The following is a 24878-nucleotide window of genomic DNA, read 5'->3' as shown; positions in this document are numbered from 1 at the left end:
GTCCCTCCTTCACCATTTTCAAAAATCATACTGAAGTAACTTTCGTAAATAACCCCACACATTCCTAATTTTTGTTTAAGTTTCCTTGTTTACTACTTTTCATTACTACTTTTCATTATTGTAGATGGTATTGTATCGTATTGTATTTTATTGTTTTGTTTATTTACCCGTTACCTAAGTTATTTCTTATTTATCCGATTTATTTGAATTGTTAATCACGTTATGAAGGGAGGCCTTCTCATAAGCATTTTATGCTTCTGGCCTCCCTGCACTGTTACATTTTCTTGTATTTGTATTGTTACATTCTGTTTTAAAGTGCGAAAGAAACTGGAAACTGGAAAAGCTCTAACCACTCGGCCGAAAAGGTCTAGACCCATCGGCCGGGTCAGTTACACAGTGAACAGCCCTACCATTGACGTTGTGTGCGTCGATATCATCATTGCGATGTTAAGGCCGGATTTAATTGGACTGACGCACTGTCTCTATCAAACTACTTAAAGTTAAGCCCCGTTCCACTAAGTAGTGATTTGCGAGCTCTCTTCTTTTGTAGTCATTTATTTAATCACTTAATTTAAAGGAATCACATTTTGTTGCGTATAGATTGTTTCATTTGTTATTTATATTTTTTGTTATTGTTTGTTTCAGTTCAAATATTTTTTACTGTTTTGTTATTTCAATTTTCCATTGATTGCAAAGTACATCAATTATCACTTTCATTTCAGACATATTATTTCTATTATTTGACCTCTGGTCTCCAATGCACTTTTAAACTTTATTTCACTTTTATATTGCCGATTTTGTCATAATTTCAGCATAATTTGGTATGTTTTATTTATTATCATTATTGTTAAAAGTAATTATCATTATTATTTTATTTTATGTTGCTGGACTCCAGGAAAAATAGTATGGAGTTTACCATACTAATGGAGATCTCAATAAACAAATAAACAAACAAACAGACAAACACATAGTCGACCACCCCTCCCGACTTTCGTTAGACCATGGTTGGGAGTTTGTCCTCAAACAGGAGAACTGTGGTTGGGAGATGGTCGGCGAAGTTGCCTATTAGTCTTAGAAAAGTTTTTTATATTATCTTTATATAGTTCTTTATTGCAAGTTCATGCCCGAGGGCTTGTTGCAAACAGACATTGACAAGAACAAAGTACAGAATGTTGGGAAATAAATCTATATGCTATGTAAACGTGATGTTCTACGTATCTACCTATTTAACTTACTATCTCTACTTAAAACAAGAATTCGTACTTATGTACAACTCTCTCTCAGCTACCTACATACCAAAAATGATGAAAATACGTTGTTCCTATCTGGACTTATTGGCTTTAAAAGTTTTTGCCGGAAACAAGCTGCAGTTCCAGAACAAGTTGCTAGGGGGACCAAACTTACACCACTTGTTCCTGACAGGATAAACTATCTGTCACCAAAACATCAAGACCATAGCGTGTTCAGGACAAAAGATACAAAAACCGGGAGTTCTGCTGCAGTACCAAGGTCAACCACCAGGAGGCCTATAATTGACCTTGACCTTCGTATTTCTAAGATTTACCAGCATACCAAATATCATCATAATCCATAAAGGCGTTATGAAGTTATGCTGACTACAAATGTGCGGAAACACACACACACACACACACACACACACACACACACACACACACACAGACACGCCAAAAACAATACCTCCATTTTTCATGGAGGTAACTAATAAACTTGGTATACAGGATAAAGAGTGGATATGCAAGACATAAACAGGTAAGAGAAACAAGGTAACTGCTATTCTATTCTATTATACTACTGTATTTTTCTATTCTATTTTGTCCTTTACCTAGCCCTATGTGGCATGAACATACAATCTTTCAAAGTTAAAACTTTTGGTCCAACACAAAAAATTCTCTCACCTAGAGCTTTCGACCAGTCACTCTGGTCTTCCTCAGTAGACTGACCCAGTGAAGCTTGTCACGTGGCTTCTTTGAAGTGTGACGTCAACACTGGGTCAAAGGTATCCGGTAGACGATGTCGGCCCCCGTCGCGGTTCAATTTAGGGTGATGGGCCCTGATGTATATGGCTGTCAGTCTACAAAGGAGGACCAGAGTGACTGGTAGAAAGCTCTAGGAGAGAATTTTTTGTTGGACCAAACGTTTTAACTTTAAACATGTAACTACTCGCTAAATATATCACCGTGAGATTTCCAGTTGCTTCCGATGTTAATCCCCGTTTAACCAAAAGTCTTTGCGGGGATTTGGGCCTTTCCTATCCTGATCAATAAGTCAGGCCACACCGCCTTAATTCTATGGATGACATCGTCTGAAGACCCCCCAAACTAGTGCGCGTGGGCGAATAAAAAAAATCGGGCCAAAAATAAAAAGAAATGGTACTAAACCACAGGAGTACAAAGCTGGTATTGTGAATTGGTGGCAGACGTATACGACAAGCCGGCACATGCTGGCTTTTTGTGGAATTTATGAATCGGCACTGTACGTATGTACTGAGTTCTTGAGTCGTGGAGCTTCGGTAGCCTGGGTGTCTGGCTCCGTATTGTCGCTAACTACCGTGGACTACCCAGGCCTAGAGCCAGACCAGAGCCTCGGTGGACGAAGCGAAAATCAATGCGCGCGCGGATGTCATCCATAAAATTAAGGCCTTGTGGCCTTAAGTACGTCATATCCTCGAGGGATTGTCTCTCACCTACTTACTGAGCTTTCGCCGTGAATGTCTGATCAGATCGGAACGTTATCTTGAAAGTTCATCTCTGTTGGTAAAAAAACATTATGACTCAAGTTTATTCAGTAATTTCCTACACAACGATTTGGATGGAATTACCCAAATTGTACAACTCTAGTCTTTGTCAAGTAATGAGAATTTTTTACACGGAACCAGCACGAGCTCGAAAATTTGGGTAAGTCTAATTCCTCGTGTTGAAAATTACAGTTTAAACTTGATTTACAGATCAGAGAGTTTCTGTAAGTAAAGATGATGCTTTCGGTGTGCTTTTTAATATAAAACGTTATCATCAAATGAACTCTCTCATTACCTCTTGGCACAGAAGAAATGTTTTGGTGGGTTTGTGTGTATTTTTGTCCGGGGGGGGGGGCTACGATATTTTTTATGAAGATTTACCACATTTGTGGAAGGATTGACATGACAGGTGACTATCACCTCTTCAAGATGCATATGTCAAACCTGAGACCGGACTGTAAGGTTTGAACCACTCACACCGGGAAGGTCCCCTACTCTTTTGTGTGGTGTGGTGGGTTCTTTAACGTGCGTGGCGTGTGGCTCTCCCCAAACACGGGACCTCCATTTAACGTCCTATCCGAGGGACGTCCCTAACCGAAGCTAGGTACTCATTTACACCTGAGTGAAGTGAGGAACGTCGTGTAAAGTGCCTTTCCCAAGGACACCAGGTCGGTATAGTAAGTAACACCAGGCAGGATTCGAACCCGGGACATCTTTCTTAGGCCTGGGCCGAATGCCACAAAAATGTGTGGAGCAAATATGTTATATTTATCATGTGTATTATGTAATTGTAAACCCTGCATCAATTTAAGGCTGCGATTGCACGTGTTATGTTTGACCAATAAACCGTTTATTATATGACATCCGGAAATCTTTTATTATCAGTTAGAAAAGAAATTTGCATACTTGCCGAAAATAGAATTATTCAAACATATTATGACATCCAAGCGCTATGATATAATTGAAAAACTATGTAAATTTGTTCATACCTGTTTCAAAAAGAGAGAAGAGATCCTGTAGTTAGATCCTGTAGATAGAGAAATAGCATACGAATGCAACAATTGCTTCTTCTATTCTTGTTACCAAGTTATTTAACTTAAGTGCATTTGGCCCGTGTAGGGCGTGAACATGCAATAAAGTTCATTGTCATTGTCATTATAAGAAGATGAACTAGGCCTGATGCTGTGTCCTCTGGTAGGACATTCTACTCGACTTTCCTCATCCCACCCAGGTTTATATTTTCCCTTTTTTTCACGCCATTAGACGAGCAAATCAATAGGAAGAGACCTGCATACTGCAGACGACTAATGCGTCTTAGCGGTTGGTGGAAGCGGATGTCACTAATAACTAGAAAGGCCGACATTTGCTTTAGAGCAAATGTAGCGGATGGCTTCACCACATTTTACGACATGGCAGGGAAAGAAGGAGAAACACAAGGGAAAACAATTCTTTACATTGATAGAACCATATTCTGAAGTGACAACAGTTGGATAGCTATCTCCTACATTATTGGGTAGTATTTTTGCATAATGCAAACCCTTGATTTTCAAGATAAAAAGAATGCTGGAGCAGGAAAGCTTGACATAACTACCAAAACACTTGAATGCAGTTCATACTGTCAATATGGCATGGCTTTGTACAGGTGTTAATTGAGTTGACCCAATCAAATCCCAACAGCCAATCAGCAAGAAGAATAGGGGAAAGCTGCATGCCTATTGGTTGCTTGCTCTGCATGCCATTCTGATGACTCATGCCCAAATATGGTAACACGCTGCTATAGTACATTTTCTATAACACAGCCAAAAAGCTCAAATAATACCATTCTAAAAGCCTTTTTCACAAAACGCCTGGAGTATTTGCCCACTCTACCTTCATGCCAAATGCCATGTTATTTGGCCCCAAAATGAAGGAGTTGAATCAATTTAAAGAGATGGCAGGAGAAGGAGGAGAAGAAGAAGAAGAAACATGAGGAACAAGACTGGCAATGAAAACATGCATTGCCATGGCGACGGTGGTTGCTGTTAGGGTTATTGTTTGCATGGCACTGCCATCATTTCATGATTTTGAGAAAGACTTGGTACCTGTTAAGTCTAGACAGATACAGTGCACTCCTCCCGAGTGTATAGTGAACGAGCCCCGGGTCACAGAAAGTAGGGCCATCCGGGGCAGAGAGGTCTTCCCAAGGGTTTCCAGGAATGTGGGCATAGATGTGGGTCAGAGACATGCCTGTGGACATTCCATTCCTGTGGACAAAATGCCTGTTCCATTCCTAGAATTCTTGTAAACTGCACACAATACTGTACCATTAGGCTCCTCCTTGAGAAGTCGCCAAAAACAATATGTCTTCACCACATAGTGGTGAAGCCATAACTAAACGTCTCACAGGTGGCACACTGTACCCTCGCGCGATAATCAAATTCAAGCCGCTAAGTGTCACCAACTGTCAGTAACGACTCGAGGGGAGAAACTTTTAATTGGGTCTAATTAGTAAATTGCAGCGGAACGTTTGATGACATTCAGAAGCAATCAGTTTTCTTAGACTTTGCGACTCGTACGACTGTGAGATTATGCGTCTTGAAGATGTCTTCATCGCTGCCCACCTGGGTTCTGGGTTCTGTGAACTCAGCCGCGCTTCCTGGAAATAAAATTTAACCGGTATAAACCGGTTTTTATTCAGGTATTCAAAGGAAAACTCACACTGGTGCCGTACTCACGTGATACGCTTATATAACCAAGATAAATATAAATAAGACAAGTTGGTGATCTATCAATTACGAGAATCTACCCGTACAGTAAATGGAGTTTTGAACTATATAAAAACATTACAGTTTTGTAGGTGTGACAGTGATGTGGACCCTCGAAGTAGTAAGGAACATAGGGAACTATCATTGAGATGCTGTAGCTCTACTATGTTGGAGAGAGATGACAAAAGAGTACTTCTTTGACTGGAATAAAGTTTACAATGTAGAAAGTAGTGTTCAGTTGTTTCACTATGATAGCTACATTTACATGTAGGTTAGTCAGTACAATAGTGCTGAAATAGATGGTAGTTTAACTGACTGAAGTTAAGACGCACGGAGCCTTGTGTGATGAACAGCGGAGTGTCTTTGGTTATACTTATTTCAAGATGTTGTTCTCTGAGTAACGTTACGGTTTCCAACGCAAAGCGTCCACTGTACGTTAACCTAGCCTCTACCAGGCTTCGGGAGGCGGCTGGAAAGAATAGAAATAGTCCAAATAGAGAGATAGAATGCCAGGGGAGTTTGTACAGGTGTTAATTGAGTTGACCCAATCAAATCCCAACAGCCAATCAGCAAGAAGAATAGGGGAAAGCTGCATGCCTATTGGTTGCTTGAAGAGAACAGTAGGGTCGGCTGAAGAGAACAGCGGCAAACTGTTCTCTCCGGCCAACCAAAATCCCTCGGCATGTTATCTCTCTATTTGGCCGATTTCTATTATTTCCAGCCGCCCCCCGAAGCCTGGTAGAGGCTACGTTAACCTTCACCCTGTGCAGTTTGCTTGCACACATTCTTCAAACTTTTTCTGCAAGGCGCCTACCGGAAAGGCAGACATATATCTGAAATGACATTTTCTAAGAATTTCCGTGCACGGCAGGATGTGTGATGCATATAAAACACACCATCTTCCGTACGTAAGGGAATATTTACATTTGACATATATTGCAGGAAGTGATTTATCATGAGCGGGTGAGCGTAGTTTGGTTTTAGACATGATGTAAACAAGTACTAAGAAAAGATATAGTGCAGGAAGTGGCTGGAAATGCCGCCAAGTGACAATGATATTTACAATATCCAAAATTGTGCTTTAGGCAATTTTATGGATGACGTCCTCTGAAGACCCCCAAACTAGTGCGCGTGGGCGAATAAAAAAAAATAAAAAAATTCAGGCCAAAAAATAAAAATGCTACTAAACCACAGGAAAGCAAAGCTGGTATTGTGGATTTGCGGCAGTACATAGCGACGTATACGACAAGCCGGCACATTATGGCTTTTTGCGGAATTTATGAATTGGCACTGTACGCACTGAGTTCTTGAGTCGTGGAGCTTCGGCAGCCTGGGTGCCATTCTCCACAGTTACGTCCAGCTCCGTCGCTAACTGCCATGGGCTACCAAGGCGAGAGCCTCGGAGGGCGTGATCTTTTTTTTTTTTTGAGAACAGGCCAAAATCAATGCGCGCGCGGATGTCATCCATAAAATTAAGTCGGTGTGGCCTAAATCTATAGCAATGCTCAACTAGGTGCGGTCCTAAATATGTTATATTCTACGCGAAGACTATCCAGAACCGTTTTTGATCCTAACCCTGACCCACTCAGGCATCTATGTAGAAATGCACGGTTCTGGATATACATGTATAGTCCACGCGTATTCCGCAATTCTATGTTATGTCAAATGTACGCTCCTAGACACCCAGAACCGTGCCTGGTTTTAAACCTACCTCTAACCCATTCGGGTATAGAACTAGATAGACTATGTGCATCCAAGAACTTAGATTTGCGCTAGTCTCGGTTCGAGATACACTTGGACAAGGAACTCTGAAAAGCTAAAAACTACTAAATAAAGGACCAACAGATATAAGAACTCTCCAGTACCATACCTGGTCCACATATTGAACAATTCCTCCAAATAATGTGTATTATACTTCTAGGGTGGTTAGTCTGTCCTCTAGTCTTATTTTTTACTTTGTATATTATTGTGTTAGTATTTCATATATGTCTGTAATTGTTAGTTTTAATGTTTAAATTGAAACTGTTATTTTTAGGTATTTAATGTATAATGACATGGATTTTATTATTGAATAACTTAGCAATTCTAATGTGTTATGCCATATATGTCAAATCAAATTGTACAGCAAGGCACAATTTAGCCAATGGCTACAAGGTCTTGTTTTGTTTTCACAAGTAAACCATTTGATTGATCGATTGATTGATTGGTTGATTGATTGGTTGATTGGTTGATTGGTTGATTGGTTGATTGGTTGATTGATTGATTGGTTGATTGGTTGATTGGTTGATTGGTTGATAGATTGATTGCTTGATTGATTGGTTGATTGATTGATTGATTGATCGGTTGATTGATTGATTGATTGATTGATTGATTGATTGATTGGTTGGTTGGTTGGTTGATTGATTGATTGATTGATTGATTGATTGATTGATTGATTGATTGATTGATTGATTGATTGATTAGACCATCCAGAACCGTTCCAGAGCAGCGGCCTGGATACAACAGAGACATTCTGGCAGTTTTGATTTTTCTAGAAAGTCGTCACCAGATCACGCGAATCTACCTCCTTGTGATGCAGAAGCACGCGAATGTAAAGTTATGTTATGCATTTCAGCTTAGTTCTTTTGATTCATGCCACTTCTGTCTGGACAAATCAATACATGTACGTAATGCCAGAAACGCTTCGTGCTCAAGCGTTTCGCGTAGAATTCATTCAACGACAAAAAGAAAGAGAAAGAGAGAGAGGGCAGGGCAATACGGTAATGGATCCAATTTTTTAAAACCATTTTAACGTCATTGTCCCCCGAACCGGGGGTTTGACGTGCTTGCACGAAGTACAAATCTTTTTGCTAAAGCAAGATTTTTACGGCTGGATGCTCTTCCTAACGCCAACCCAAACCCTAGTAGGGCCCAGGATCCCTCTAACTGAGGTGGGAAATGCGTGTTAAGTGCCTTTCCCAAGGGCACAACGTCTGGGTGCATGTCCGGACATGTCTGGGTCCAACCCTGGGGATTGAACCTGGGTCTCCTTGTTTAACAGCCGGATGTTCTATCCACTACACCACACAGACGCCACTATATTGGTGAATTGGTGTTTGTATGTCAATTAAAATATACTCCCTTCAAAGAAGTTGAACAGTCTTGAGTGTGCCGTCACCACGTCTTGTGATTACATGTTGGAATACAGAATAAAAAAATCACTGTCGACAGAAGCTCCGATCGGGATTTCTAACTGTGATATCAATTCTGCCATGACATACTTCATGGTAGAAAACATTCACGGTCTGGACGTGTGCACAGAACTCAATCTTCACGGTAATAACAATCGGGAGTGGAGCGAAAAGCAAATGCCTTCATAACGGTAACGATAGCTCATTCCTTGACAAAGACTGGAGTTGTACAGTCGAAAATTTGGGTGAGTCCAATTTCTTGTGCTGGAAATTACAGTTTAAACTTGCTTCATAACGGTAACGAGATGCTAACAGTACAGAAATAACAGTGAAAACCGTATACCTGAAAGTAACATCTGTGTCCATAATATCACCAGGGTCCATAATATCGCCACCTTGAGAAACAGTGTGCTTAAAGATATTTTTACTGCAACATACTTTTGGTAATTGAACTCCTTCACACCTCAAATGTACATACCTAGGGTATGTTGCAGTTAAGATATCTTTAAGCACACTTTTTCTCAAGGTGGCGATATTATGGACCCTGGTGATATTATGGACACAGATGTTACAGTGTAATAATTAGGAACAGAGAAAAAAATAAAACATAAAGAGAAAGTTACGTCGGTGAATGCTAGACATCCAGATAATAAGATACAAGATAAAAACAGTTACTAGTACTCAAGCAACTGGATATGATTTTGGAAACGGTCAGACGTTTCAGCTAGTATCCACAGTCAGTGAGAACACAAGTTCTCTAGTGTCACTGACGAAAGGTAGTGGATGCTACCTGAAACCACCGACTGTTTCCAAAATCATATCCAGTTGTTTATTGGCCAAACATCACCTGTGCAATCGCAGCCTTATAGTGCTCAATTGATGCAGGGTTTACAATCAGATGATACAAATGGTAATAATACACATAATAATACACATAACGATACATGGTGCATGTTTGTTCCACATTGTTGTGGAACTGTCGCAAGGGTCTATACGGCAGCCATTCGGCGCCACAAGGTGACCTCAATACGACTTTCCCCAACCGAAGTTAGGTACCCATTCACACCTGGGTGGAGTGAGGAAAGTCGTGTAAGGTACCTTTCCCAAGGACACAACGTCGGGCGCATGTCCAGACATGTCCCGGGTACGACTCGGGATCGAACCCGGGTCTCCCGGTTCACAGTCGAATGATCTACCACTACGCCACCCGACGCCACAGTATACTACTGTAAGGCCACACCAAGTAATTTTATGGATGACGTCCGGGCGCGCATTGATTTTGGCCTGTTCCTAGAAAAAATACCCAAGAAATTCCGCTTCCTGTAACTATGACCAAAGAGTCACGACAGCGCCGCAAATACATGTAGGTTTGTACGGACCAAAGCTTATGAAGCATCAAGCAAGGAAATCATGACTTCCTTTAGGAATTCAGTTTGGTACATGCTGCCACATCCTGACCGCTCCATCTATCTCCCCAAAGCACAGGACGACAACTGCTGTTCCATTTGATTTATTGCTGTTTTGATGATGAATAAAAGACTTCTTGCTTGTTACACTGTGTCATCTCATTCAATTTGTGTCCTAACATTTGTCGTCTCTTAGTATATTTCTAATCTAGGCATCTTGTTTTAAAGGGCCCTTCTTGTTTTTTTTCGCCCTCTCGCATTAGATTTAGGGTCTCGAAAGGACGTCATCCATACAATTTACTTGGTGTGGCCTTACTGTTTGAGGGAGAGTTCTACAGCACAGTTTTCAGCACCAAGGAGAGAACCAAAGCATGTCGGAAGACGAAGTGATGCTCTACTTGTGAGGGACTCTCCCATTCATCACGTACACGGTGTAAGCATGCACACACGGCCAATTTAACGATTATCGATTTACAAAATGTCATTTTTCTTTCCTCTCCATGGCTTGATAGCTTTTCAGATGAGAAATCTCAGCAGCGTTCCGTTTCTTCAATAGGGTTTTGCCAGCATCAACCTGTTGATGATGCTGATTATTTCACCAAATTACATCTCTAGATGTAATCTGTAATCGTACGCAAACTGTAATTAGTGCTGCTGAATATTTTGTACGATAATACTAGTATACGGGTTTACGTCACCAATGAAAAGGTAGTGGATGCTACATGTCATGATACGTTTTGCTTGTCAATTTATTTTTATTTATTTATTTATTTATTTATTAGAATTTTCCAGACAACTGGATGGGAGGACAAAACAGGTTAATATACACCTTTTCTAGTTGTCCTCCCAAACATTACAATAATACAGTAATACATTACAATAAACACATAATACAATATCGAACAATCAATAATACAATATTTACATTGGAACGTTGTTAAAAACCATACTAATACTAGTGGCGTCTTAAAGCCGTACAGGAGGCGCACCCACATGCGGTCGACCAAGAGCACGGAGCGTCAGGAATGAAGTGCTGATTGAATCTGGTAAATGACACTTTAACAAGTTGACGCTTGAAAGCTGAAATGTTGGACAGCTGATTGGCTTGGACTCCCAGATTACGAAGATCAGGGCCCAGATTATTCCAGACTGTGACAATGAGTAATTACCTCCATGAAAAATGGAGGTATTGTTTTTGGCGTGTCTGTCTGTGTGTGTGTGTGTGTCTGTGTTTCCGCACATTTGTAGTCAGCATAATTTCGGAACGCCTTTACGGATTGTGATGATATTTGGTACGTTGGTAGGTCTTAAGAGAAAGGTCAAGGTCAAATATTGGCCTCCTGGTGGATGTGAAAATTTTGCGATCTATTAATGAATGAATGATGGGAATTTTATACCTTTTGACATGTGTAAGTTACTTAAAGGTTAACATCACAGGCATATATTATGTTAATGTTGTGGTCATTTGCATAAACATTCAAGACATGTTGAAATGAAATATTGCCAAAGGATAAGAATTCCTCACGCAAAATATTGTAATTTTATTGTAATTTGAGTTTAGAAAACCATTAATTAAACTGTTAATTACGACCTTACTTCTATATACAATGAGACAAATCCTCCCAATAACAATTTTACATAAACTCTACATATTTCATGGAGGTATGAGATCTCCGAATTCTTGCTTTGTTTGATTACGCTGTGAGTAAGTACTTCTTTACTATTTTCAGGGTGCTTTCTTTTATTGTTATAACTGATAGTTTTCGTGGGTTTGTTTTAATGAAGAACCAATCAATGGTTAAAAGCTCATTATCCTTAACATTCAGGGAAGGAAACATATTGTTTTTGCTCAGTATCTTCTTCCCCAGATAAGGTCAATAACCTGGATCAAACGTCTGTCACCATGGTAACTGGTGCTGAAGTAGACACCCTGTGGTGTTGGGTTACTTTATGTTGCAAGTTACAGGACAGAGTTGGAGGGGCTGGTCACAATACATAAATGAAGTAAGTCGTGTGAACAGAAAAGTAGTTTGTTAGGATAGGCCATGTGAAAGTAAACATTGTGCAATTGTTTGACGCACAACCCGCAGCAGTCTCTCCACTGGAAAACATGCCCTCACTGTGCCGGTCTCTAGAACTCACGCCACCGGCAGAACCTTTAACAGCGAGCAGATTATTATTGAAATGAGCAGAGCACTTTGGACTAATGCCTCTGACCATTTACAGCTTAGAGGTACATATCCAATATTTTGTCAAAAACTTCTCTGTTACATAGCGGATCATAATGACCCCCAGTGGGGGTCTTCACGCTTCGTTAAAAATTGAAAAATCTCAATATTTTAGACGAAATCTTGAGATCTTATGAGACAATATTGAGATTTTTTATGACAATCTCCAGATCTTACAGAAAATCTTAAGATGAAAAGAAAAGGTCTCAAGATCTTTCCAAATGTTTTCAAAGTATCTTGAGATTTTTCCATAGCATCTCGAGATGCTTTAAGAAATATCAAGATTTTTAAAGCAATCTTGAAAAACCGTGAGATCTTTTAAACAATCTTGATATTTTTTAAAGCATCTCGAGATGCTTTGGAAAAATCTCAAGATACTTTGAAAACATTTGGAAAGATCTTGAGACCTTTTGTTTTCATCTCAAGATTTTCTGAAAGATCTGGAGATTGTCATGAACAATCTCAAGATTGTCTTATAAGATCTGAAGATTTCGTCTAAAATATTGAGATCTTTAGAATGAATCTTGAGATTTTTCAATTTTTAACGAAGCGTGAAGACCCCCGCTGGGGGTCATTATGATCCGCTATGTAACAGAGAAGTTTGTGACAAAAGATTGGATATGTACCTCTAAGCTGTAAATAGTCAGAGGCATTAGTCCAAAGTGCTCTGCTCATTCCAATAATAATCTGCTCGGTGTTCTTTATACATACTTCAGTTGACATCTGGAACAGTCTCCCAGACAACGTGGTGGGTCGGATCACTGACAACAACCTCCAGTCATTCAAAACAAGAGTACACCGGCATCTTCTCTCCATCCACCACCAGGACTTCTGCATGTAGCTAGAACTTTGAAACTTTGCTGTAAACCAATGATTAGCCAGGAGTGTTACCATCCAGGCTATTGTTAACACTAGCACATGATAGAAAAAAAAATGTTACCTTGCGTCAGGCAAAAATAAAAATCAATGCCCATATGAATGCCCATATGAAGTTTACCTTGAGTGGCCTAACGTTATACAATCCATGTTTTTCTAACGATTCATTGAACTGCGTAGGGGAATTGATTCCATCAAATGTTTCTAGGTCACCACTCTTATGTATGTTTCGATTATGAAACAAGTTGTCTTCTGCACGCTTCTTGGGGAACAGCGGTAGTATCATAGTCAGCGTGCCGTGTGCTTACGTGATTCAAAACATCAATTGAGGCCAATCAAAGCCTCTCATTTAATCTATCCGTTAGTCTACTTAACAGACGATCCCCGCGAAAGATCTGACAACCAATCTGTCACCACCTTTGTCGGTTTTCAGTATCGTTTAACGTTTCGCTTTTATGTTTTGTCGGCCCTTTTGCTTCATCTTCCTCCAAGTACAGCTCATTGGATGGTGGTTTTGGCTAGTCCACCGGTGCGATAGCTCAATTGGTAGAGTGCTCGCTTTGTATACGTAACCGGGAGGTCGTGAGTTCAAACCCCAGCCGGGTCATACTTTAAAAATGGTACACACTTCTGTCTCTGCTTAGCAATCAGCACATATGAGAAAGAGTATGGGAAGGTGAAACACACAGCACTACCAGCGGACTAGCCCCCTGCTGTAGTGCCCTGCACAACTGTGTGTCGCCCAAGGGCTGCAGAAATGGAGATGGGCACCACCCTACGCTCTGCATAAGAGCACGGGATACCTTTTCTGGCCAGTCCAGATGGCCGTGACATGTGGCCATACCACTTCAGTTTCTTTTCCTTTTTTGGCGACGTCTCAGGGAGGAGCCTAATGGTACAGTATTGTGTGTAATTCGCAAGAGTTCTAGGAATTGTACAGGCATTTTGTCCACAGGAATGGAATGTCCACAGGCATTTCTCTGACCCACATCTATGCCCACATTCCTGGAAACCCTTGGGAAGACCCAGGAGACCTGTCTGCCACGGATGGCCCTAGTTTCTGTGACCCCGGGGCTCGTTCACTATACACTCGGGGGAGAAGTGCACTGTATCTGTCTTGCTCAAAATCATGAAATGATGGCAGTGCCATGTAAACATTAACCCTACAGCAACCACCGTCGCCATGGCAATGTATGTTTTCATTGCCAGTCTTGTTCATAGTGGTTTGGAAGATCTTTGTATGGATCTTATGTTTTGCTTGACAGAGGCGTATATAATGAAAATGCACAAGTATATTGTATCATAATTAACAGCTATTATTGGCCCTAATTCGTCAGCAAATATGATTGCATAGGATAACTGATGGTGTGACTAGAGGTTCTATAGGGACTGTGTACGAGTACAGGATAGGAGGATGGATATTGCAAACTGTCCATATCTGTAAAGAAGAAGAAGAAGAATGATTATAATGATGTTAAGATGATATGCAGATGATTTGCAGATGATTTGTAGATGATATGTAGATGATGTCAGATAATACATGTATGTGACAGTCCGAACCGTAAAATTCAATATTGAACATTATCATATAGCCGGACGGCGTGGACCAATCAGAGGCCCGGATACCCGTGCTGTTATTTCCCGATAACAGCACATGTGGTGTTATGGCGGAATAACAGCACATGTCGTGTTATGGCTGATACCATTATGTTATAGGGTATAGGGGCATGCGACTCTTTCTGTAAACCTTTGTAGCATTTTTCTGTCCAATAAACTGTTTAGCTTCATTTAAACTACAATTTGCATTAAATGAAATTATCCATATTTGTTTAAAGCGTATAATATATTCGAATTGTATTTTTATGTATGTATATATATTAAAGCTGTTGTATTTCAAACAGGAATTGTGTTGATTGACAGTTTGGATAGGCTATATGATAATAATTTTAATGCACTGCCTTTTCCTCGTTGTATATGGTGTCATAACTGCATGGGCAGCTGCCATAACCACCTCATAAACCACCTCGTTCGCTTCGCTCACACGGTGGTTTATTCGGTGGTTATGGCAGCTGCTCATGCAGTTATGACACCATATACAACTCGGGGCAGTGCATTAACCCTTTATTATAAACTGTCCGTCTCTGTAAAGAGGAAGATGATATGCAGATGATTTGTAGATGATGTGTAGATGATATATAGATGATGTGTGACAGTCCAAATCGTAAATATTGAACATTGTAAATTGCCAATCTCTGTTAAGAGGAAGATGATGTGCAGATGATGTGCAGATGATATGTGGATGATTTGCAGATGTGTAGATGACATATAGATGATATGTGACAGTCCAAATCGTGAATAATGAACATTATAAACTGTCCATCTCTGAAAAGAGGAAGATGATGTGCAGATGATTTGCAGATGATGTGTAGATGATGTGTGACAGTCGGAATCGTGAATATTGAACATTCTAAACTGTCTATCTCTGTAAAGAGGATGATGATATGCAGATGACTTTCAGATGATATGTAGATGATATATAGATGATGTGTGACAGTCCAAATAGTAAATATTGAACATTATAAAGTGTCCATCTCTGTAAAGAGGAAGATGGTGTGCAGATGATTTGCAGATGATGTGTAGATGACATATAGATGATATGTGACAGTCCAAATCGTGAATAATGAACATTATAAACTGTCCATCTCTGTTAAGAGGAAGATGATGTGCAGATGATGTGTAGATGATGTGCAGATGATTTGCAGATGTATAGATCATGTGTGACAGTTCGAATCGTGAATATTGAACATTATAAACTGTCCATCTCTGTTAAGAGGAAGATGATGTGCAGATGATTTGCAGCTTATGTGTAGATGATATATAGATGATGTGTGACAGTCCAAATCGTGAATAATGAACATTGTAAACTGCCCACGTGCACCTCTGTAAAGAGGAAAAAGATTGGTGATAATGATTTATGGATAATGTGTAGATGGTGTGCAGAAAATACACAGATGATGTGTAGATGGTGTTTTGGTGATGTGTAGAAAATGTGCAGATAGTGTGTACATAGTGTTAAAATCACATTTACGCGAAGTCCAAAGCGTGAAAGAAACTAGCTATCCTGACTTAAAGACTAAATGGCACCAAAAAAAGTCCTAAAAATTCATACAAATATCAGAAGTGTGCATACAATATAGTCACTGGAAGTTTCAATTATGATGACTAAGAAATTGAGCTCGTGTTGCCTTCTAAACGTGAATTTTTGGAGACTCTCTAGCAATCTTCCCAATTGCCCATTTTGGGCATCTCTATGTTTTATTTTTGCATTTCTGTGCTTTTTCCTGAGCTGACATCACTGGGTGACGTCAGCTCAGGAAAAAATACAGACATGCAAAAATAAAATGCACATCGCCTACCATGACTGGCTTGTGCTGACCTTTCCAAGTTAAGGCATTAGAATTTCAAATGTAACAGGAGAACTGTGCATATTTATTGTAAATGTGTCTGTTAGCCAGGGAATACTAGTTATGTCAATAACAATCAGGTCAAAAATAAGGTCATATTTTGGTGTCATGAGCACTTTAAGTTTGTCCACGTCTTGCCTCCCTGCGTTTCTGCTGGTTGAATCGAAACCCTGGCGTCAGCAACCGCCGCCCTAATTCTTAGCGAGAGCCTTAAAAGCAAATGAAATGTGTTCATGATTGGAATAAAGATAACAGCGGTCTCTATGTGCTTCCATGATCAATCGCTTAGGCCACACAGCCTTAATTTCATGGATGACATCCTCTGAAGACCCACAAAATAGTGCGCGCGGGCGAATAAAAGAAAATCCGGCCAAAAATAAAAATGCTACTAAACCACAGGAATACAAAGCTGGTATTGTGAATTTGAAGCAGTACATAGCGACGTATACGACAAGCCGGCATGTGCTGGCTTTTTGTGGAATTTATAATTATGAATCGGCACTGTACGTATACATGTACTGAGTTCCTGAGTCGTGCAGCTTCGGTAGCCTGGGTGCCGTCCTACAGAGTTACCATCGGCTCCGTATTGTCGCTAACTACCATGGACTACCCAGGCCTAGAGCCAGGCCAGAGCCTCGGAGGGAGGGCGTTATCTTTTCTTTTTGAGAACAGGGGAAAATCACTGCGCGCGCGGATGTCATCCATAAAATTAAGACGGTGTGGCCTTACTTCACGAAGCAGACGAATATCCAGGTAGCCACGGGGAATATGAGCAGGTGTTTATCAACGTCTAACGCTTGTGGTGCTTTTTACTGTTACAAGCTTCTAACACATCGTGGGTATTGAGTATCACACATAGAGAAAGCGCCTAGAGCTAGAAAAAATTAGAATCAGAGCCTTGAGAGTAAAGAAAGCAATCACTGCACAAAACCCATTCTGTAAGCACAACTTAAATGAGGCGTAAAGGTGCAGTTCGTTCCCTCGCGTGTACCTTTACGCAAGCTTTAAGATGTGCTTAAAGATTTCATGTTGTGCAACCTCAAGAAACTTTATTCCAGTCAAAGAAGTACTCTGTTATCATCTCTCTCCAACATAGTAGAGCTACAGCATCTCAATGACAGTTCCCTATGTTCCTTATATACTACTTCGAGGGTTCACATCACTTTCACACCTACAACACTGTAATGTTTTTGATGTAGTTCAAAACTTCATTTACACTTAACTGTACGGGCAGATTCGTAATTGATAGATCACCAACTTGCCTTGTTTGTATTTACCTTGGTTTTATCCACCTTGTAATTATGCATGTATCCTGTCAATGTGTTCTATACTCGTTGCATGTTCTTGAGTAGAATGTGCTATATAACCAACTTGTGCTTTTTGCCCGAGAGAGAGAGAGAGAGAGAAAGAGAGAAGAGAGAGAGGCTTTTTGCCCAATACTCAATAAATATATGTGAATAAAAACAAACCTCAAGAAAGGACACGTTCGCTTCCACAAACGCTCAGCGATGCCATTTGGCGACGTGGTTAAAACTCAATCATCAGCACGCTCACCCCAGAATCATGCGGGAACCTTCCAAGAAAAATTGGGCCCACCCCATTTGACCTGCGGCTCAACCTCAAGCAAGGACACGTACCTTTCCACAATCATTTTTACATCTTATGCCACAGCAAGTAAATTTTATGGATGACATCAGCGCGCGCATTGATTTTCGACTGATTTTGGAATAAAAAACAAGAAATTTTGTTGCCTTCTGACAGTGGTCAACAAGCCGAAAATAGGCAAAGATGTCTGTTGCCATGCCGGAAGGTGGATGGCGGATAACTGTGAAGAGAGGAGACAAGAAAAGCCTCTGATTTAATGTTTTGTTTCTTACTTTGATGCAGTGATATGTGATGTTGACTGTGTATATGTGATGTTCTCACTGAATCAAAACCATTTGTACAATGATTGAGTCAAAATTCTAAATTGTAAGAACCTTGTTTTTTTTTAAATTTTATTAGTGTATGTCTGCAATTTTGATATGGAAATAAAGAATTGAATTGAATTTTCGGCCGGCCTGGTTTTTTTTCGCCCGCTCGCATTAGATTTTGAATCTTCGGAGGATGTCATCCATAAAACTTACGTGCTGTGGCCTTACGAAAAATTGGGTCCACGCTATTTGACCATGTTGTTCGACATCAATCAAGGGTACGTTCAACCCCACATTCGTGCAGGAATCTTTTGATTGAACGATTCGACCCACGTTATTTGCATGTCCGCGCGCGGTTCAACCTCAAGCAAGGACACGGTCCTTTTCACAAGATTCTAGGAATCTTTTAAGAAATCAGGCTCACGCTATTAGGCCACTATTAGTCCGCGCGGTTCAACCTCAAGCAAGGATGCTGCCGTCAAACTCTTCACACAGATGCTACGAGAAGACCATCCCCCTACATGACCTTATCCCTCTCTCCAGATCTACAGCTACCGGTCGTTCACTCAGGAACAAAAACACTATCTCTATCCCCCCCCGCCAGAACAAAAAGACTACAGAACTCTTTCCTTCACCAGTCAATCAGACTCTATAACCAGACTGCACAGATAGAGTCTGGCACAAGATAATGGACCTTCTAAATATCTGTGATGTACACCTACTGTAATGTTTTTATAGTTTTTGTTAATATATAATTTTTTGACATTTTATCTGGTTAATATCAACGCCATTCAGGCAACATTGTATGTCATGTTTGTCTGTTATGTTTGATATCTTAATAAAGAATTGAATTGAATTGACACGTTTCTCCCCACAATCACTATGCATGACGTACAAAATGACTAATAAACTGGTGGACGTACCAACTACAAAGTACCTAATACCAATTACAAACATGTAACTCAGAAAAGAACAAGAAATAGTCATGCCTTCAAGTACCAGAGTTATCAACCAAGGATTGAGGTGTTAAAAAACTCATTCTTTCCCAGAACTATCGCAGAGTGGAACTCGCTGTCACCAAGTACAGTAGGGGCATTGTCATTAGATGGCTTTAAACAATGTTTAGAGTTAGATATTCAAGGGTTAGGTGTAACAAGTATTTCGGTGTGATATAGCCAGCTGCCGCCGCGCTGAGTGCCTGCGAAGCTGGTGTGTTACGCTGAAGGGCGGTTATACCGGCTATACAGATACAGAAGCTGGTGTGTTACGCCGAAGGGCGGTTATACCGGCTATACAGATACAGAAGCTGGTGTGTTACGCCGAAGGGCGGTTATACCGGCTATACAGATACAGCAGGAATCTTATTCAAGATTTTGCCATTTGGCCACTAGCCTGGTAGCTCGCCGGTATCTTTCGGTGCTAAGTACTGCCCTCCCCCCCCCACGATAATAAAAACTCTACGACACTAGCATCCGTTGTTATGTTTACCGAAGGAAAACATTGTTTTTGCTCCGTTTTTGCTCCGTTTCTTCCTCTTCTTCTTCTCCAAACAGTGACCTCTGACCTGACCAATGACATCATTTGTTGACGTCTGTCACCATGGTGACTGGTGTTGGGTTACATAATGTTGCAATTTCATGGTCTACTCTGCTCGTGTCACCATATACTAGTAGTACATGTATGTTAATGTGTTCGAGTAAGAATTAACAGAGCAAACCATGTCCGTAGGTAAATATTATGCAGTTGCTTTGCAAATGTCACTTCTCTAGTTAGATATTTGTTTTGGCTCACTCTGCAGCCTATTTGTAGGTTCTACAGTATTATATTGGCAAACATTTTCTTTTTGAAAACGGACGAAAATTGATGCGCGCGGATGTCATCCACGTTATGAAGTCAGCGTGGTCTAAATCCGGTACTGCCTCACTCATGGAAGATTATCTCACATCCACGGTGGTAAAATCTGGGCTGCAAAGTTCCCACATGTCATAGAACCCGAACTGTGTTCGATCGTGTTCGATCTGGGCAATTCGAATCGAACCCGCGTTCTATTTCGGGGTCACCCGCGGTCATTTACTATAAAGCGGCAAAACAAGACTTTCTGCCTCCGTGCATTGCAACAGATAAAAAACAACACTTTTCTATAGATACAAACAGTTTCCTGGACAGTACATGTCCGCTATTATTTTTGGTGGACATGTAGCATGTAACGAAGCTACTGTCGTATCCTTGAGTGACCTTGAATACTGTAATGATTCTTTGCGCCTGTATGAATAACACAATGCACACTTTCTGGCGATATGACATGTCTCCAAAACTCGTTCAAACCTGGAAACATGGAGAGTCAAACATACCCCATTTACGGCTCAAAATGACTGTAACGTCTGACCCGAAAATCGTGTTTTAGGGATTTTTGAAAAATGGCCTCAATTTTTAATTATGGGTAATTTAGTGAGAAAAATGTCAAAAAATGCCATTTTTTCAACAATATGTCGACAAAAACTAGACTTAAAATCAGAAATTAAAAAATCCCTAAAACACGATTTTTCATCTTATTCCTAGTCTGCGAAAAATATAAAAATCGGGGATCTGGGGTAATATACGTAGCCAGGTTTGAACGATGTTTGCCTAAAAACGTGACATGACTTGTGCCCGGAAACCCGAAAATAATCGTCTTTCTGAGCGAAATTTAAAAAAATCAGTGATTTTACATAGAAAGCTAACATTTAAAGGATGTTAAGACGATAATTTCATTTTAATTTGACGAAATTTACGCCTAAATATTATTTGTTTATTTTCAAATATTTTACGGGTAGTCCAAAACAGGCCAAAATAGCGTCTTGTAACCCGACACCTTTTCGAACGCGCATAGCGATGGGAAAGAATGCCGTAGTGACAGACCGCCGTGATCAATTTATAATAAATCGTTCGCAACTACCATAACAAAACTGAGAATCAGCGCGCATTGTCTTCAAATCGAAAAAGGTCGACACCACAACACACCAGCCACTCAGAGACTGTGTCCCACATGTAATGAGAGTATAGAAAAGAAAGAGATACATTGTTACAGACTATTACCACTAAGACAAAGTTCACCCTATCTGGTACACAGTACGATACATTCCATAAATTATTGTCATGTCAACTACCATATCTGCTTACGTAGGCCAATTTCTGTACACTTTATTTCATAAGCGAGACCGGTACCATATCATCAATACATGAACACATTGTAACTCATATACTGTACAGATAGTAGTTTGTAGTAAGAAATGTAATAAGATAGTTTAGTTTTGTAGTATTGCTGTATTACTGCCACACATTGTACCATGTACGATTGTCGAGCAATAAAGTTCGTTCATTCATTCATTCATTCATTCATTCATTCATTCATTCATTCATTCATTCATTCATTCATTCATTCATTCATTCATTCATTCATTCATTCATTCATATTCCCACGAACGCTCGGAGACTCGTCTATAACTAGAAAGGCCAATATTTGCTTTGGAGCAAATATAGCGATGGGTTCACCACATTTTACCACATGGCAGGGAAAGAATGAGAAACACAAGGGAAAACAATGCTTTACAATGATATAACTATAGTATGAAGTAACATACAACTAAGACTACAACAGTTGGATAGCTATTCCCTACATTATTGGTTAGGATTGCATAATGCAAACTGTTGATTTTCAAGATAAAAAGAAGCGTTCATAGCCCGCATTCCAATGCTGGAGCAGGAAAGCTTAAAATACCTACCAAAACACTTGAATACAGACATACTGTCAGTATGGCATGGCTCTGTGCAGGTGTAAATGAAGTTAAGACCAGTTAAATCCCAACAGCCAATCAGCAAGGAGAATAGAGGAAAGCTGCATGCCTATTGGTTGATGCCTTGCATGCCATTGTGATGACTCATGTCCAAATGTGGTAAACACTGCACACTTACACAGTAATACATTAGCTATTACACAGCCAAAAAACTCAAATAAAACCATTCTAAAAGCCTGTATCACAATAATTTAAAAAACGCCTAGGGGTATTTGCCCACTGTACCTCCATACCAAATTTCAGGACCTTAGGCCCTAAAATGAAGAAGCTGAATCCATTTAAAGATATGGCAGGAGGAGGAGAAGGAGGAGGAGAAGGAGAAGAAACATCAGAAAAAGCAATATGGTTTCACCACACCACTTCGTGGTGTGGTGAACCCATAAAAACCCAGCGCTGCCAGACTGCTGGAAGGCGGAAACACATACAGTAACGTTAAATCAAATAAGATCTGGCGGAAATAGTGGGGCTTGATTGTGACGCGCGCAGGCGGCGAGAGCGTGCCTAATCACCGGCGGCGCCTCCCGAGATTGCCGGCTATCTAATTTGCGAAGAACGAGGATGTCCTCTCTAGCGACGTGTTAGAGCAGGATTTGAACGTGCATTGACGGATAGATTCACTGATGTGCCTGAATTAGTTTCAACCTTGACATCCATCCCGACGTCAAATTTGCCTGGTCTTCAAGTATAGGCGCGTGGCACGGTCTACTGGGTTCTGGATGGATCGGAGTGTTTTTTTTTTGGCAACGTCTCAGGGAGGAGCCTAATGGTACAGTATTGTGTGCAGTTTGCAAGAATTCTAGGAATGGTGCAGGCATTTTGTCCACAGGAATGGAATGTCCACAGGCATTTCCCTGACCCACATCAATGCCAACATTCCCGGAAACCCTTGGGAAGACCTGTCTGCCATGGATGGCCCTACTTTCTGTGACCCCGGGGCGCGTTCACTATACACTCGGGGGAGGAGTGCACTGTATCTGTCTTGCTCAAAATCATGAAACGATGGCAGTGCCATGCAAACAATAACCCTAACAGCAACCACCGTCGCCATGCCAATGTATGTTTTCATTGCCAGTCTTGTTCTAGATTAGGCCTCACCGTCTTAATTTTATGGATGACATCCTCTGAAGACCCCCAAACTAGTGCGCGCGGGCGAATAAAAAAATTTGGCCAAAAATAAAAATGGAATACAAAGCTGGTATTGTGAATTTGCGGCAGTACTAAGAGACGTACACGACAAGCCGACACATGCTGGCCTTTTGCGGAATTTATAAATCGGCACTGTACATATGTACTGAGTTCTTGAGTCGTGGAACTTCGGTAGCCTGGGTGCCCGGCTTCGTATAGTCGCTAACTTCCATGGACTACCCAGGTCTAGAGCCAGGCCAGAGCCTCGGTGGACGAACAAACAAACAAACAAACAAATAAGCGGAACAAGTGACCGGATTACCACAAGAACTATTGACATGTACAGAAAAAAATGCAGGCCAAAAAATCCTACCCGTAGTTTGACCCAATACTGTTCTGCCCGTACAATTTGCCTTCTCTCTGATTATATAAATCCTATGAAGTTTACCGCAAGACATGAAAGTATGTTCTAGTGTTATAACCAGGAACTGGATCATCCGAAGCCATTAAGAGAGATTACTTTCCCAAAGCTGCACAGATGAAAGAGTGAGAGGGAAAATTTGTCAAAGCACAAATTTGAGAACCCTCGCGTAAATGGGCCAGTGAGTGACTTTACTGTGGTAATGGCTCACATTTCACAAACGAAATGAATCGTGTTTCAAAGCATCAAAGGCACTGTTAGTGTAGAGGTTTGAAGTTTTGAAGGATAAGGGCTAATGACATGAAATTTTACTCTGCTGGGCTTTTCTTAGAGTTGAAGACATTGTGGTTTTCTGAATAAAGAGACTCTTTTTACACAACCCTGTAACCACGCATATGTGTAGATACGTAAATATCGTACGTTTGAATATGCATCTTGCACATCCACATAGAATCACCGGGACACACAGTGGATCTGGAGGGGGTCAGAATCTTGGATACCGAACAGGATTACTTCAAGAGAGGCATAAAAGAGGCCATATACATCAGGGCACTTCAACCATCGTTCAACCGGGACGGGGGGCGATATTGACTTCAGACAACCTTTGACCCTTTGTTGACGTCACACGTGGGGAAAATCACGTGTCCACAGCATTTGGGTCAGATAGCTGAGGAAGACTGAGTGATTCAGTTGAAAATTCAAATTTTGAGTTGGAGAACAGTTTAAGTTTTTCATAAAGTCTCAATAGCGTCTGAAGAGCTTTGGTTGCTCTACATGAGGAAAGATTTTCTAAAGTGTCCCAGTCATTCAACTGGCAGCTGTGTGCCGTTTCTTTTATATAATGAATGCTTCTTCCTTGTCTCAAATCGTGCACGCAATCACTGCCTTAGAAACACCTTCACAACGTCTGTTAACCCTCAGGCGTTCTTACAGTCAATAATGG

Source organism: Branchiostoma belcheri, unplaced genomic scaffold (genome assembly GCF_001625305.1).
Source record: "Branchiostoma belcheri isolate BF01 breed outbred unplaced genomic scaffold, Haploidv18h27 scaffold145, whole genome shotgun sequence".
Lineage (NCBI taxonomy): Eukaryota > Metazoa > Chordata > Leptocardii > Amphioxiformes > Branchiostomatidae > Branchiostoma > Branchiostoma belcheri.
This window is presented reverse-complemented; position numbering follows the sequence as displayed.